The following is a 15,752-nucleotide window of genomic DNA, read 5'->3' as shown; positions in this document are numbered from 1 at the left end:
ATTATGAAAGAAGAAAAGCAGTGGCAGTTGAATTCTATGGAATATTATTGGCAGGTTCTTTTGAATGCAGCATGGTTTCCTGGAATAAATGATTATATTAATTTTAAGGTTGTTTTTAAGAAAAGAGGAAGTTATCCAATTAAATTTTAGTCGTATGATGTATTGACACTAAGTTGTTTTGTGTTTGTTATACCAGTCTGAAGTCTTCTCAGGTGTGGGATGAAAGCAAGAACTATTTTTTTTTTTTTTTTTTTGTGATAAAGACGTGTGTTACTACCAGCTTACATTTATTTCTTGTTTTTGGGAGTACTGTAGCTGTATTTAGACCTGTAAAAATGTCATCAAAAAGAGGATAGTTTTCACAAAATTTAAACTATACCTGAGAGATGAAGAATTTCCAATAGCTGACCAGCTATAGGAATACAGCATATATATCTAGGTAAATACATATCATATATACATCTATAATGGTCTACTTCTGAAGACTGACAAAACCAAGACTGAATCCCCCAAAGACTGAAAATTCAAAATACTGAATGATGGAATTTGCCCCTTCTCCACTGTTGTGCGATCTTGTAGTTGGTATATATAGTTAGTAGGGGGTGGGGGAGCAACCCCCTCCATGAGGGGTGCATGCCCCCTGCATTAAAAATGTGTTCATTATTTTGAATTTTCAGTCTTTTGGTTTGTCAGTCTTCTGAAATAGAGTCATCTATATACATATCGCACATATATCTATTTATCGGCTATAGGATACATCTTTCATTGTATAGCAACAAAGATTAAACCTCCCACTGGATTGTAGATTCAGATCAGGAGGTAAAAATACACACTACCAGGTTCAAAGACCACAGAAAAATATAAATATGTGCAGCTGCAGGCAAAAACACATCACATGTATATTTTTTGTTCCCAAGCAATGAGAGAAAATGCACTCAAAACATGGGGGAAAAACACCCCACTCACCAAAACAATAAAAAAAAAAATAAACTAAAAAATATCAAGTCCTAAAGTTAAGTCCCTTACATAGAAATAAAATAAAATACTACAGCGGAAACTAGATGGCACCAAAATAAAACACAAACATGCATGTGCAAATTCAAGCACCCAAGGATGGTGTTTACAGCTAAAATCTTAACTCTCTTCCTAGAGACGTGTTCTTGTGTATTTAGCAGGATTTTCTGTAGTTTGCTGAAAGCAAAATGTGGTGAGACCAGAGTTCAAGACTTGGACCAACCAGTGAAAGCTACAGCAAGAAGAAGAGTTTTTATTTTGTTAAGCTTACTAGACTCTCTGCTCAGTCTATTAGCAACCAGTCAGTAAATGAATGGCTTTCTTTAATCATATTAAATGTGCTACAGTCTCCCACAAAGTGTAATATGAGCTCAAAGAATAAAGCTTAAAAAAGTATATCCTGATTTCCACATCATTGGAGATTAATGCAGCTCAGCAGGAAAATATTACTGGTGCCCTGTAACAAGTTTAATTTCATGAAGGATTCCATCTGTGGTTGAAGTAAAAGTGAAAATCACACTGCTACTCCACAGCTATTTCAAATTTAAAATGATTTATTAAAATGATTAAAACCGCTTAAAAAAGCGTTTCAAATGCTTGGTTAACCACCAAACAAAACAATTCTTCTTGGTAAGAACACTGTTGCATTCAAACACAGATATCCGTATTGTAACAGGTTTAACAAATGCAGCTTATTGCAATAAAGATCCTTAAATGCATTTAAACACGCCTGGATGCTTATGAAAACGCAGAACCCAATTTTTTTTTTTTTTTTTTTTTTTTTTTTTTTAGTAAAATGAGCTTACAGTTTCTGTCGATGTTCCAGACTCGCTCATTAAACAGAAGGCTGTGTATGGAACGCTGATGTTCCTATTTAGCTGTACGCAAATTTAAAGCCCTGCGAACATCATTGCATTTAGGAAAATTCATAGGCTTGAGACACTCGGCAATACAAACAGTTCTTGAACCAGAGTGCTAAGCAACAGAACATAATAAAGCAACAAGTTTTCTTTAGATGCAAAGCTTAAAAAGACTTGAGACACTCGACAATACGAGCAAAAAGGCTTGAGACACTCGGCAATACGAGCAGTTCTTAAACCAAAGTGCTAAGAAGCAAAATGTAATAAGGCAACAAGTTTTTCTTTTAAGTGCAAATATTGATAAAACGTTCCATGTAAACATACGATAAGCGCTTTCGGAAATTCCTTCATCAGATCATACTGAACGGGGACACCATTACTTACACTAAAGTCTTGGCCAATTAAGATTCAAACTAACAGACAACACCTTCTTGGAAGTTTGCTCCATCCACTTATTTTCATGATTTTGTGACACACCTACCATTCAGCCAATGGTAGGTCTCCTTGCTTTTAACATTGGTTTAAGCAGAATAACAGCATTAAGGTCAGGAGCTCGGTCTACTCGTAGGTTCACTATCCATTTAGTTTCACAAGTTTCTGTTTTATTAACAATGTCACCTCTTTTAATATCTTCAGATATTCTTTCAATAACTTTGAAAAGAAAGCTATGTCTGGGAAATCTTGACACATGTACCGCCAAGGCATTGTGAACATCTCCTCTTCTGATATCTCCTACATGTCGTAGAATTCATTTTCTAAAGTTCTGGTTGGTTTCTCCAACATAAGAGGGACATTCTTTGCAAGTAGCTAGGTAAACAAAATTTTTGGTGACGCACGTAGCCTTGCAATTAAAGGTAAAATCTCTATTCATTCCTGGACAGCTGAATATGTTACTATCATCAATGTATCTGCAAGCAGAGCAATTGCCACATTGAAAAGTTCCTTTTCTTCCTACTATGGTGGGTCTCTGAAAACCATATTTCATACATAGGAGACGTTTAAGATGTTTCTTGTTTTTATAGCTGTAATGTGGTTTATCTCCCACTATAGAACGTAATTTGGAGTCTTGGTTAAGAATCGGCCAAAACTTAATAATTTCTCTGATCTGTCTGTTGTCTGTACTATAGGTGATGCATAGCCTCATAGGAGATGGATTATGTTTCTTCTTTTCATGAGGTACGATCTTCTGTCTATTCCTTGTGTGAGGTTCATATATATTGATTTCAGTATCTTTTTTCGAGTACCCTCGTACTTGTAAGCAGTTTTGTAATTGAAACACCTCTTGCTGAATCACAGACTCCTGCGTACATCTCTTATTAATTCTTGTAATCTCATTCTTCATAATGTTACTGGTTACATGTCTTGGGTGCATACTGCTTTTATGGAGATAATGATTTCTCCAGGTGGGTTTCCTATAGAGTGTTCTCTATTTTTCTTTCTTGATTAAACATGACATTCAAATCTAGGAAATTCACTAAATCACGTGATACTTGACTAGTAAATTCCAGGAATGTTGTAGTCTCATTCAAATATTGCAGAAATGACAAGAATTGTACTTCATTCCCTCTCCAAAGAAGAAAGAGGACATCTACAAAATGACCATAGAATTTTACATTCTGTAACCAAGGATTGTAGTCACTGGGAACATATTTACTTTCCCAATCTGAGAGGACAATGTTTGCATAACGATTGGCACATGGTGTGCCCATTGCAACCCCCCAGCGTTGCCAGTAAATAGAACTTCCATAATGAACTTCTATAACGAAAAAGATTCATGTCCAATATAATTTCTAGCAGTGAACATATTAAATTGACATTAACACTATCCCTATTTTCTTCTTCCAAAACCTTTCTTACAGCTTCTATCCAAAATGATTAGGGATTGATGTAAATAAACTTGTAATGTCCAAAGTAATCAGTAACGGATCTTCTCTCTCTTCCAATGTTTCTATAGTATGTGTTAACTTTTCCATAAAATCATCTGCATCTCTAAGGACACTAGGAATTCTCAGCAAGATTTCTTTATGATTTTTCTCCACAAAAAGTGATATGGATTCTGTCAACCATCCTTGACCTGATACTATAGGCCGTAATGGTGGATTTGAGGGATCTTTGTGTACTTTAGGTAATCCACTTATGGAAGGAATAGTTGGATAATCCACCTTAAAAAAGTGGTATTGCTTATCAGTTATACTGCCTTCTATAAGCATAGAGTATAACAGGTCCTGGATCTTACTGATCATCCTCTCTAAACTAGAGGCATCAATCTCCTGATAAGTCACTGAATCGTGAAGCATGTTATCCATCTTCATTTTATACCATTCAGAAGAGACAACTACAATAGCCCCTCCCTTGTCTGCTGGTTTTATCACAATCCCATCATTTCGTTGCAGATCTATCAAGGCTCGTCTTTCCTGAGCTGTTAAATTATGATAGTGATGGACATCCTCACTCATTCTTAGTTGTTCTACTGCATCTATGCACATACGAGAAAATAGCTCCACTGCTGGGAGGTTCATAGGTACAAAGGCACTTGGCTTCCTAAGTGTTTTGTTCTCTTGTTCTTTATTCCCAAAAAAGCTTTTTAAAGTTATGTTACGTGCAAAGTATCTCATCTCTATAGCAAATTCATTCAAATCCGACTTTAGAGAGGGAATAAAAGTAAGACCTCTCTCCAACAGGCTTGTTTCATGCTTATTCAAGGAATATGTTGAAAGATTGATGACTAATGAATTCCTAATTAATTCATTGTTTTCTTCCGTTTTCTGTCTTGGCTCATTGATCGCGGATTCCTGTGAAAAGTCTGTTTCAGGAAAACCGGCAAATGTTGATTCAATGGAATGTGGTTCACCCCTCTCTTAGGGAAGGTGCCTATATCCATGGTCTTTATTAATCACCCCTAATGGAGTATCTGCTTCATTACATTCATCTCCTTGTTCCAGAGGGAAATTCATGCGAATGTTTGATCCTTCTAAAGTTGTTGGAGTCCTTTCTGTGGGCTCTAGTTGAATGGGTGTAGTCCGCAGACCTTCTTGAGGTGTATGTTCTTTAGTATAAACTGCCTTCCCCTGCTATTCTCTCCTAAAGTATTGTTTTTTTTATTTCTCTTTGGTGGATATAAATCATTCCATCTTTCCTCTCCGGACCATTCAAATATCCGACCATGTCTAAAGTCCATGATATCTCTGGACAATTTTTTAATCTTTTGCTCCTTTATTCTTGTCTTATATATATATTTAAATTAAATTGCAGATTTTCCAATTTCACTAGCTGAGAATCAGATAAAGTTAACTTCTCCAACTTAGCCTGTTTCTCCTGAATTAAATTTGTTATCCTCAGCTCCTCAGATTTGAAGAATTCTATTAATAGGCATATGTAACGAAAGCTGGTTTCTAAATTTATTGCCTGCCACTTTGCCAGTAACTCCAGATATTGATTGCCATAACTAGGCATTCATTTGACTCTCATTCCTCTTGGAATTACCTGCTTACGCATACTTGCTTCCATGCGATACCTTTGCCAAGTCAACCTCTTCAGGCGATATGCAGCTTCTTCCACTTCACCCAATATAACATCAAAATTAGCCTCATCTGTAACATCAGTCTTTATAGTTTCAGAGAAGGTGTCATAATTGACTTGAAGCAATGGGTTAGCAGCCCCTCAAGTCTTTTTAAGCTTTGCATCTAAAGAAAACTTGTTGCTTTATTACATTCTGTTGCTTAGCAATCTGGTTCAAGAACTGTTTGTATTGCCTAGTGTCTCAAGCCTATGAATCTTCCTAAATGCAATGATGTTCACAGGGCTTTAAATTTGCGTACAGCAGAATAGGAACATCAGCGTTCCATACACAGCCTTCTGTTTAATGAGCGAGTCTGGAACATCAACAGAAACTGTAAGCTCATTTTACTTAAAAATTGGGTTCTGCATTTTCATAAGCATCCAGGCGTGTTTAAATGCATTTAAGGATCTTTATTGCAATAAGTGGCATTTGTTAAACCTGTTACAATACAGATATCTGTGTTTGAATGCAGCAGTGTTCTTACCAAGAAGAATTGTTTTGTTTGGTGGTTAACCAAGCATTTGAAATGCTTTTTAAAGCGGTTTTAATTTTAATAAATCATTTTAAATTTGAAATAGCTGTGGAGTAGCGGTGTGATTTTCACTTTATTTGATTTTTCTGCTCACCGCTACCTTACCAGTGAGTAGTACATCTTAATAATAAAATCTGTGGTTGAAGTGGATGCAGGGATGGAATATGGATGGACTCCAGAACAACCTTAAAATGCTCACCCAGAAAAATCTATACCAGAATCCAGTTGTTTATAACCCATCCATACATCTTCACCCTCAAACATATTAACTAATTTTCTCTGTGGTAGGTGTAGTATTTGTCTTCTGGTTTGTAAAGCATTTGACAAATAATGAGAGTTTTGAAATAAAAGGTAAATTCAGCTGTAAAAGTAATGCAGTTGTTTATGCCATTTATTTTATATTGGTGAAACTAAAGTTTTTCTACTAGAATCAAGAAATATGTTAGAAATATTCAAAATAATGTTAGAGACTTTTAGCAGTTCACTATAATGAATTTCAAAAAGATGACATTTCATTTAAGGGTCACTATTTTGGAACAAGTAGTATCTAAGGTTAGGAATAATATGCACGTTAAAAGGCTACAATATAAAAAAGGGTATATCTTGAAATTAAATACTTTAGTTCCTTTTAGTTTAAATCAAGTTTGTAATTGGAAGTTTTTTCTTAATTATATAATTATTTTTTTTTAATTGCCAGTGTTATTAAAGTGAGTGATTATTTGTGAAATTTATCCTCTTTGGAAGACTTTGAGAGCCGAGGCACTAGGGGAATAAACGCATTTTGTGGAGACTATGTTTTGTTTTATTTTTTTTTCCGTCTGTTTTTACATTGTTTTTATTTATACCCACCATGAGTGATATACCTTGATTTTACAAGGAGATATTCATGGCATTTCGTATAATCAATATAATATGGATGATTATGTGGGTGTTCCCGTTGTTTCTATACCCACAGAACATGCCACTGATGATTTTCTATGCAATTACAGGCATCTGTGAGATGTACATTTTAACAGGCTCTTTGCTTCTTTGGTAAATCCAAAGATCTTGAAGGAACCAGTCAAGCATCAGAAGTTAATTGATGAACTGGGTAAATGCTTATATTCAGAAACTAAGGTACATTTTAAAATTTAATCTTACTACAATACAGAAGTACTTGGGACTTAATGCAGCTGGGTCTCAGAGCTTTCAAATCTCCTTCAGCTCTGTTTGATGCCAGCAATGCTGATGAACTGAGACTTTCCAAGCAGTGGGGTGTTGCTGCCCTCACTATGCCTTACAAACAGTTTGCATTTTAATTGAGCATGCTACTATTAAACAATTTAATCAATGTTAAAATTCATGAATTACATTTTCGGTTACAAGTGGAGCATGGGCAGACTGTCTTTTCTCACAAATCACACAACCTTCAAACTAACATTAAGAAGTTTGAAGATGAACTAGTGGCTTAAAAGAAAAGGAAGCTTGAGAGTGACGGTTGTGATTATGCTTCTAATAGAACGTTTCTGTTGCGGACAGATCAATCAGCCAATACGCATCACATTGTAAGTTGATGGTCAGGATCAGCTTGAAGGTGTGTCTTCTGTTGGGGTTTCCACTTCCATTTCTTCAGATTCTTGGAGTTTTGCCCATAATGTTCCTGTGGCAATGAGTACGCCTATTTTGAATAATTTCAAGGACAGTCATGGGTCTTCTAATACTTACTGGAAGAGTAACATTTCATGAAATGATTTTTCAAGTGGCAATAACTTTCAGGCAGCACAGTTGTCATCTCACAGCAAGAGGTTCCCTGATTCAATTCTCAGCTGGGGTACCTTCGGTGTAGAATAAACATGTACTTATTGTGTTCTCCTGGGCTTCCTCCTGGTGATCCGGTTTCCTCTCACATTCCAAAGACATGCAGTAGGTGGATTGGACACACTAAATTTGCCATAGGTGCGAGTGCGCATGTGAGAATGTGGCGTAGAAGAAATACCACGGCAGGGCTAGTCACCCAGTGGTGCAAACCTTAGCTCTAGATGATTGTCACTGCTGAAGTGACACACTGACCCCATGTGCAAAAATGGGCAAAATAGGTTGTGGATATGGATGGATAATAACTTTCACCAAACTGGGCATAAGAGAGGTCGTAAACAGTATGAGCAAAGAGGTGGTCATGTAACAGAAAACAAGAAATACTGGAGGTAAAGTGGTTTCTTTTTCTACACAGTTGGAGACTTACATTAAGCTTTTTTCTGTTTCAGAAGATTGCCAGTCTGCTTTTCAGGTGACTGAACTGAATGACACATTGGTTAACATTTCTGGTGTTTTCCTTACTGACAATGAGTTGTCCATTTTAAATTTGGGACTTTAATTTGTGCTTACAGTGCTTCCGTAGTTGCATAAATGTAGAATTCATTGTTTTAAGCTTCGTATAAAAAGTATTATATTGTTTTCTAATGATAAAAATAATTTTATTTCCGTGGACTCCTCCCTTGATTCTAGTTGTGATTCTCATTAATCATTTTATTCTTGTTGCGATGAAAATTTTAGTCAAAATTTTTATTCACTGTGATACTAGTGTTGATTTTAGTTTTAGCAAATTTATTCCACCATTTGTTAGTGAATTTATTAAAGCATTTTCTATTTCTGTAAACAGTGAAACAGAATTATTTTCTTCTTTTCAGACATATAAGAAAAGTATTAATTACAATATGGTAAGGGACAGTAGCAGGCACTTTTAAGACATAGAAAAAACCCTAATTTGATTATTAAACAGTCTGATAAGGGGAAGAAAACAGTTGTCATGAATATTCACCAATATTACCAAATGTGTTACACTCATTTAAATGATTCTTCGGTGTAGGAATGTAACTCTCTTGAGGCTTACAAACATATGTTGGATTTGTTTTTGTTATTGTTGGTTAAAGGTCAACAGTTTGGATACTTTACCCAAGCAGATGTAGATGTAGATAAAAAAGCTGTTTAACTGTTGCTCCCAGTTGGCAAATTTTTGTTTACTTAAAATTCATAAGGATATTGTTAATCGTCCTGGCAGACAAACGTTATGTACTTACCGTAACATTCCATGTGTGTTGTACATCTCGACCTTTATTCTTACTGATGGGTCAGATCTAATCTGTTGGATCAGCCTCGGCCTTTTCAAAAGCTTGAGGGCATTGTTCCTTATCCATAATGCAACTCCATAACTTCCTCAGATCTTGTTTGCTCCTGACAAGTCATACAGAGGTAACGGTTTTCATAGATTAACCAACATCATTATTTCTTTCAAATCAATACTACTCTGTCTCCCATGACTATAGGCACGGGGTAAGGTGAGTGGGTTATGAGAATAAAGGTTGAGACAGCATACATGGAATATTATGGTAAGTACATAACTTCTTTATCTGATGTCAATCTTGCCTTTATTCTCACTGATGGGACCACGTTCCAAGCAACCTGATTCTTGGGTGGCTCATGGGAGAATATTCCTCTGAACCGTAGAACCGAAAGATGCTCTACTCCTAGAGGTCAGATCCACTTTGTAATGAGTAATAAAAGTATGAGGTTTTGCCCATGTCGCTGCAGCACAGATGATATTCAAAGGTATCATAGCTTGAAAGGCTGCAGAAGGGGCTACCAACCTAGTGGAATCAGCTTTAACAGGGTCAGGAAGAGTTTTGTTCTTAGAACTGTAAATGAAAGATATACACTGTGAAAGCCATTTGGATAAGGTAACTTTGAACACTGGTTGGCCTTTTCTGATATCACAATAAGAAAGAAATAGTTGATCTGACTTTCTTATTACTGAAGTTCTGTGCAAGTAGAAACATAATTCTCTATGAACGTCCAGAAGATGCAGTGAATATTCCCCTTTATTTTGGAAGTTTGGGAAGAAAACCGGCAGCTCGATATATTGGTTGAGGTTACTTTCTGACAACTCTGGGTAGGAATGAGCAGTTGGTGCATAAAGAAGCTGTCCTTATGAAATACTAGATATGCTGGCTTGGCAGATAAAGCTTGTAATTCAAAACTCTCCTTGCTGAGGTAACAGCCACTAAGAGTGTTTTCCAGAAGACATATTTCAATTCACAGGTAAGTAGATGGTTCAAAGGGAGGATATATATTTGACAATACAAAATTCAGATCCCAAAGTGGTGATTTTTTTTTTTTTTTTGTATGGAGGTCTTATTCTAGTTCCCTTCAAGAATGCCTTACAAAGTTTGTTTGACATGATTCCAGAACCATTTTCTCCTACACATGAAAATCTAAAATTGCTGCCAACTGAACTCTAATAGTGGCTGCAGCAGCACCCTCATTGAAAAGTTTTGCCAAAAAGTCTAGAATGGAATGCATGGGTGCAGTAAAGGGATCCATCTGATTATTGCTGGCCCATGAAACAAATCTTTTCCATTTACCTTTGTACAACTTAGGCATAGATGATCTATAGGAAAATAACAAAATATGTTTTACTGGAGACAAAAGGAGAGGAAACCTGGCAATTAGGGGCAGTGGAGCAGCCCAGCTTGTCAGACTGAGATTGTCCAGATAGGGGTGAACCACCCCTATGGGGTAAGTCAGAAGATTCAGAGCAGGGTCCACAATCCATGATTCATCCTGCAAATGAGGGTGAAGGCAGGGGAAACAATTTGTCGATGGCAGCAGGGGGCAATTAGGATTACTGTCGTCTCCAGCAAACTTGCATTCTGCAAAAACTTGTGAATTACAGGAACTGGTGCAAAAACAAAGAAGTTCCATGGGCCAATTTTGAGCAAGTGCATCCATTGGTGGCTCCCCCGTAGGAGGGATCAAGGCAAAATAGTTGCTACAGTTGGCATTGGTGGGCAATGCTAAGAGATCGCAGCAAGGCTCGCTCCATTTTCAGATGTTCCACAACTTTCTGATTGAAGGACCACTAGTGCGGCCATAAAATGGCTCTTCTCAATTTGTCTGCAATTACGTTGGATTTTCTCAGAATGTGCACTACTATCAGAAAGTGGTTGGAGATTGTTGCCCATTGCCAGACCCTCAGGGCTTCTTGACAAAGGGGGTAAAATCTGGTCATCCCCATTTCTTTATGTACCAGATCACTGACATGTTATCTGACTGGATTGCTATCATTCCTAGAGGGAAGGAGTCTTGAAACGCTTGCAGCGCCAAAAGCATCACCCTCATCTCCAGGATGTTTATGTACAAATGAGCCTTATGTTGTAGCCAGATGCTTTGAACTGTCTTCCCGAGATAATACCCCCCCCCCCATCTGGGAAGCATCTGTGGTCACTGTGGCTTGGGGTTGAAGGAGGATAAAGGGACAGCCTTGAGATACCAGAGGACAGTAAATCCACCATTGGAGATACGTTTAGCAGGAATTGGTTATCCTGATTTTGTGCATCATAGAAAGTTCTAGAATTGACCATTGTGTCGAAAGTAACCACTGAAGAATTCTCATGTGAAGGCGAGCTAAGGGAATGAGCACTATCGAAGTAGCCATTTTCCCCAGTACTGTTTTCCTGATTAGCAGTCTGACATAATGGTGAAGATCATCTATTCTGCCTTGTGGAAGTTTTGCTATTATTGTAGTTGTGTTTATGTCTGCTCCTATGAATACCAAGCTCTGACATGGTTCTAGAGCAGATTTTTCATAATTTATGGTAACACCTAGTGAGGAAAAGAATTGTAGAATGTAGCCCCTGGCTTGTACCAGAAGATGCCTGGTTGGGGTGGTTATTAGGCCAGTCATCCAGATACAGAAACACATAGAATCCTTGGCATTTCAGGTGTGCTGCCACTACTGCCATGCATTTGGTGAACACTCTGGGGGCTGTTGTGAGACCAAAGGGCAGAGCTCAAAACTGGAAGTGGCTGGCACCCAGCCGGAAGCACAAGTGCCTTCTGGATTGTCTTTCCATTCATATGTGGTAGTACACATCCTGAAGGTCTATAGAGCACATCCAAATATCATGTTTCCAAGAATGGAAGCATTGACTGCAGTGTCGCCATCCGGAACTTGGTCGCTTTCAAAGATTTGTTCAAATTGCTGTGATCCAAGATGGGTCACCGGTCCCCTGTTTTCTTTGGAACTAAAAAGAATATTGAGTAAGTTATGGATCCTCTCTAGTCTGCGGGGACTGCTTGGATGACACTTTCTTAGAAACTTTTGAATTTCTAATGTTGCTTGTTCCTTCTGAGTGGAATGTGTGAAAGTGATTTGTTTGTGCGAGTGGGGAAAGAGAAGAAAATAATATATCTCCTGGATATTATGTCCTGCACCCCATTTTTCGTTTATTTTTCACCAGGTTTCGAGGTGCAGAGACAATCATCCCCTAACTGCCTCCAGAGGCAAACAGTAGGACACCCCTTCAGGAGTGTTGAAAGGGCCTACCAAAGAATGATTTGCTGGAGCCCTGATTCTGCGGGCCTCCCCTGCTGCGATGATGGCATCTTCTATTATTGTTTCTCCCTCTGCCTCTAGTGGAATCTCGTAAAGTGGGTCAAGTAGTTCAGTGACTAAGGCAAAGGTCGCTGATGAAAAGATGTGCTTCCCATACCTATCCATGGTCCTGGAAGCCTTATTTGGAGGACAGATAGAGGAACTGGTCTCAAAGCTCTTTAGTCACCCCCGCCACAACCGTGGCATCAAGTGCTACACCTTTAGTTAAAAATGGCTGTTCCTTGGGGGCAGTGATGTACTTATTTGGCCTCCTAGGAATTGGTTCTATGGAATTTGGAGTCTCCCAAGCCTTCCGAGAGATTAACTCGGAAAGCTCATCGGAAGGTGGTGTCACCCAGGAGGTTGAGAGGCGAACCTGCAACTCCTCAGATAAAGGAGATGTGGACTACCAGTCACCTCACTGCTTTAAAATTTCCAGGATGTCTCCAAAACAGACATCTTTAGGAGGTGACTGTGGGGACCCTTCTGCATCATCGAGGTTAGTATTGGATGTGATCGACTCCTCTGGGAAGTCTAGATGCTTCCTCTTGCAGGTCCTCTAATAAAGGGACCTCCTCAGTGGGGTATGTCTGGGGAAGTTTCAGAAGAGGGGGTGTCCCCTGTTGGGCATCCTGAGACCCGGGGTCATTGCAGTTTTGTGGAGAGGGTATGTGAGAAGGCAAAGAGACCTGTACAGAGCTGGGAGGAAGATCCAAGATAGGTTGTGTCCTAGACTGGGATGTAGTCAAAACCCTCGTCATGGCCTCAGAGGCAGTCTACCCATACTCAGAAGAACACCCCGGATCTGATAAAAGGGTTGTCAGGGCTGATGGAATCACCGGCACAAGAGACAGAAGCTCTGAGGCAGAGGTAGGAGCCGAACTCACCCGCGACGAAGCCCCCAGAGACCAGGTTGGATCTGGAAAGATCCAAACCTACTATGCGGGCCTGACAGGAGAGTGTCAGCTCCTAGAGGTTTCCTGCTCCAACAGGACAGAAACCCTTGGGGCAAACATCAGATCCAAAGAACCTATGGGTCCCGGATGTGATACAGACACAAATTGGACGTTGGAATTTTTCGTCTCCGAAATCAGGGGACGGATTGCAGGACGAACAGGCACCAGTGGGGATGATTTTGTCTGATCAGACTCCTTTGGGTTCAGATCCAGTAATAGCATGGCCAGCGCTGGTGTCTTTAGGAGCCTCTGCACTAGCCTATCCACATCATCATTGGACAAACTTCTGGTCGACTGAACAGAAAGAGTTAGAGACCTTGATCTTGTCAAAAAGGGGGATGGGAGCCAAGAGAGCATTGGTTCCAATGAAGGAGAATGACTCCAATATCTAAATTATGTAGGTGCCGAAGAGGTTGGAGCCAAGGGTTCTATCTGCTCTGACGAACTCGTGGATGAGAAACACTGTCTTGCTCCAAGGGTTCTGCTGGGGCAGACAGTCTAGAAGCTTTTTGCTTCAGCTCTGAGGAAGACTTTGGCACCGAAGAATAGTGTTTTAGTGACATTTCAGATTTGGCATTTGGTGCAGACTGCGATTCCAGCAATTCGGAAGCCCAGATGTCATTGGCAAACTGCTAGGTCAAGGCAGAAAACAAGTACCAAGATCTCAGTATGTTTTTGCTGCCAGCCTCCCTTCCCCCATTTACCTGTCCTAGATGGAAATGATTTCAGTGCATGGAGTGCCATGACTACACTCCAAAATCGGGGAAAAAAAAAAACCTGTAAAGCACTACTGTAGAGCAAGACTTGACCATAACATTTTCAGAGGTGTGCAAAGAACAGTTGTGCAAAATTTTACCATAACCATAGATATCCTTCTCTTCATGCTGCAGTATACATAATCTGTGGGGATCTCCTGCCAGAAGGCGTCTCAACATCGGTCAGTATACGAAAGTCTTATACTACTCAAGGGTATGCAGTACGTTGCAAGTAGGTTGCAGTAGGACATAGGCCATAAAAGTGACACACACATACCATCCTCAGAAAGGAATGTCCCACGAGGAATGTCAAACTAAGAATTTGTATGGTCAGTACATCCAAGCAAAACAACAGACCAGGGGGGAAGAAGGGAGGGATAAAATTGTGCAGCAGTGAAGAGGACATCTGTTGTTATGGTAAGATTTTAAACAACTATTCTATGTCCTTCTATTCACTTGCTGCAGTATTCATAACCTGAGGGAGAGTGCCAAAGCTCAAGAAGGAAGGGAGGAGGAAATAGCAGAGGAGCTCTCAATGAAGCCATGTAAAATGGCTTTAGCAAATCCGGCTCTGGATCTGGGGATGCTGTCCAGTTTGTAATGTTTGGTAAAGGTATGAATAGAAAACCAGGTGGCTGCTTCAAGGATGGTGCTGTTATCTAAGCCCTTGAAGAATGCCTTAGAGGAGGGCACAGCTCTGGTAGAATGGGCCTTCACAGGTGAACACAGGCTATTTCTATGGAGAGTGTAACACAGGGAAATAGTCTTAAAAATCCAAGAAGAAATAGTCCACTTGGAAACAGGTAAACCCAGAGCCCCGGGATGAAAGTTCACAAATAGCTGATCAGATTTCCTGATAGATAACTTGGATTTTATCTGGACAAGACAAAAGCTATGCACATCTAAGAGCAGTACCTTCTCACTGTGGTTTTGGGGAGAAGGAAGAAGGTGGGTAATTGAATGGACTGGTTAAGGGATAACTCTAACCACTTTTTGGCATAAAAGAAAGATTTCTTCTCGAGGATACCCTGTCCTTATGAAAGGTCAAGAAGGGGGGTGAAGCCATAAGAGCTTGCAGCTCCAACACCCTTCTAGCTGAAATCAATGCCAGTAATAAAACAATTTTCCAACAACCAATGTTTTAGGGAGGCTGAAGATGTGGGCTCAAAAGAGGTCAGGGTCAATTTTTCTAAAAGAAAATAAAGGTCCCAAGGAGGATGAATAGGTTTCTTGGGAGGCCTAATGTGAAGGATGCCCTTAAGAAATTGTTTCACCTCAAATCTGGATGCTAGAGGGGTAAATAGAGGCAGACAAGCAGAAATAGATGACGTGCTTTGACAGAAGATAAGGCCAAGCCAGCAGAGAGCAATTCACACAAATAAGACAGAACCACTGGGATTCCCACGGTCAGTTAATCTTGGTTCTTAGAGAGACACCAGAGTGTCCATTTGGAAATGCAAGACTTTCTAGTATTGGGTTTTCTGACCTGCAAAACCCTGAGCATGCCCTCAGAGAACAGACGTCTGAAAGGAATTAGACTCCTATCACCCACAGTGTCACCTGTAGCATTGACAGGTGTGGATGTATCAGGGATCCTTTGTTTTGCATGAGAAGGTCCACTCTTTGGGGTAACTTGTGGTGATGGCCCTTAGCTAATTGCAGAAGAA

The 15,752-nt window shown here is 39.4% G+C and overlaps 1 protein-coding gene across 1 annotated transcript in view; it reads right to left on the bottom strand.

Annotated features, from left to right (window-relative positions):
* BTBD1 (BTB domain containing 1) overlaps window positions 1–15,752 on the bottom strand; it is a gene marked incomplete in the record, with an annotated part of 873,751 nt that overhangs the window by 341,435 nt on the left and 516,564 nt on the right.

The sequence above is a fragment of the Protopterus annectens genome, chromosome 7.part0 (genome assembly GCF_019279795.1).
Source record: "Protopterus annectens isolate FY-2018-M chromosome 7.part0, PAN1.0, whole genome shotgun sequence".
Taxonomy (NCBI): Eukaryota; Metazoa; Chordata; order Ceratodontiformes; family Protopteridae; genus Protopterus; species Protopterus annectens.
Note: the sequence above shows the minus strand (reverse complement) of the source record. Positions and strands in the feature narration are given on the sequence as shown.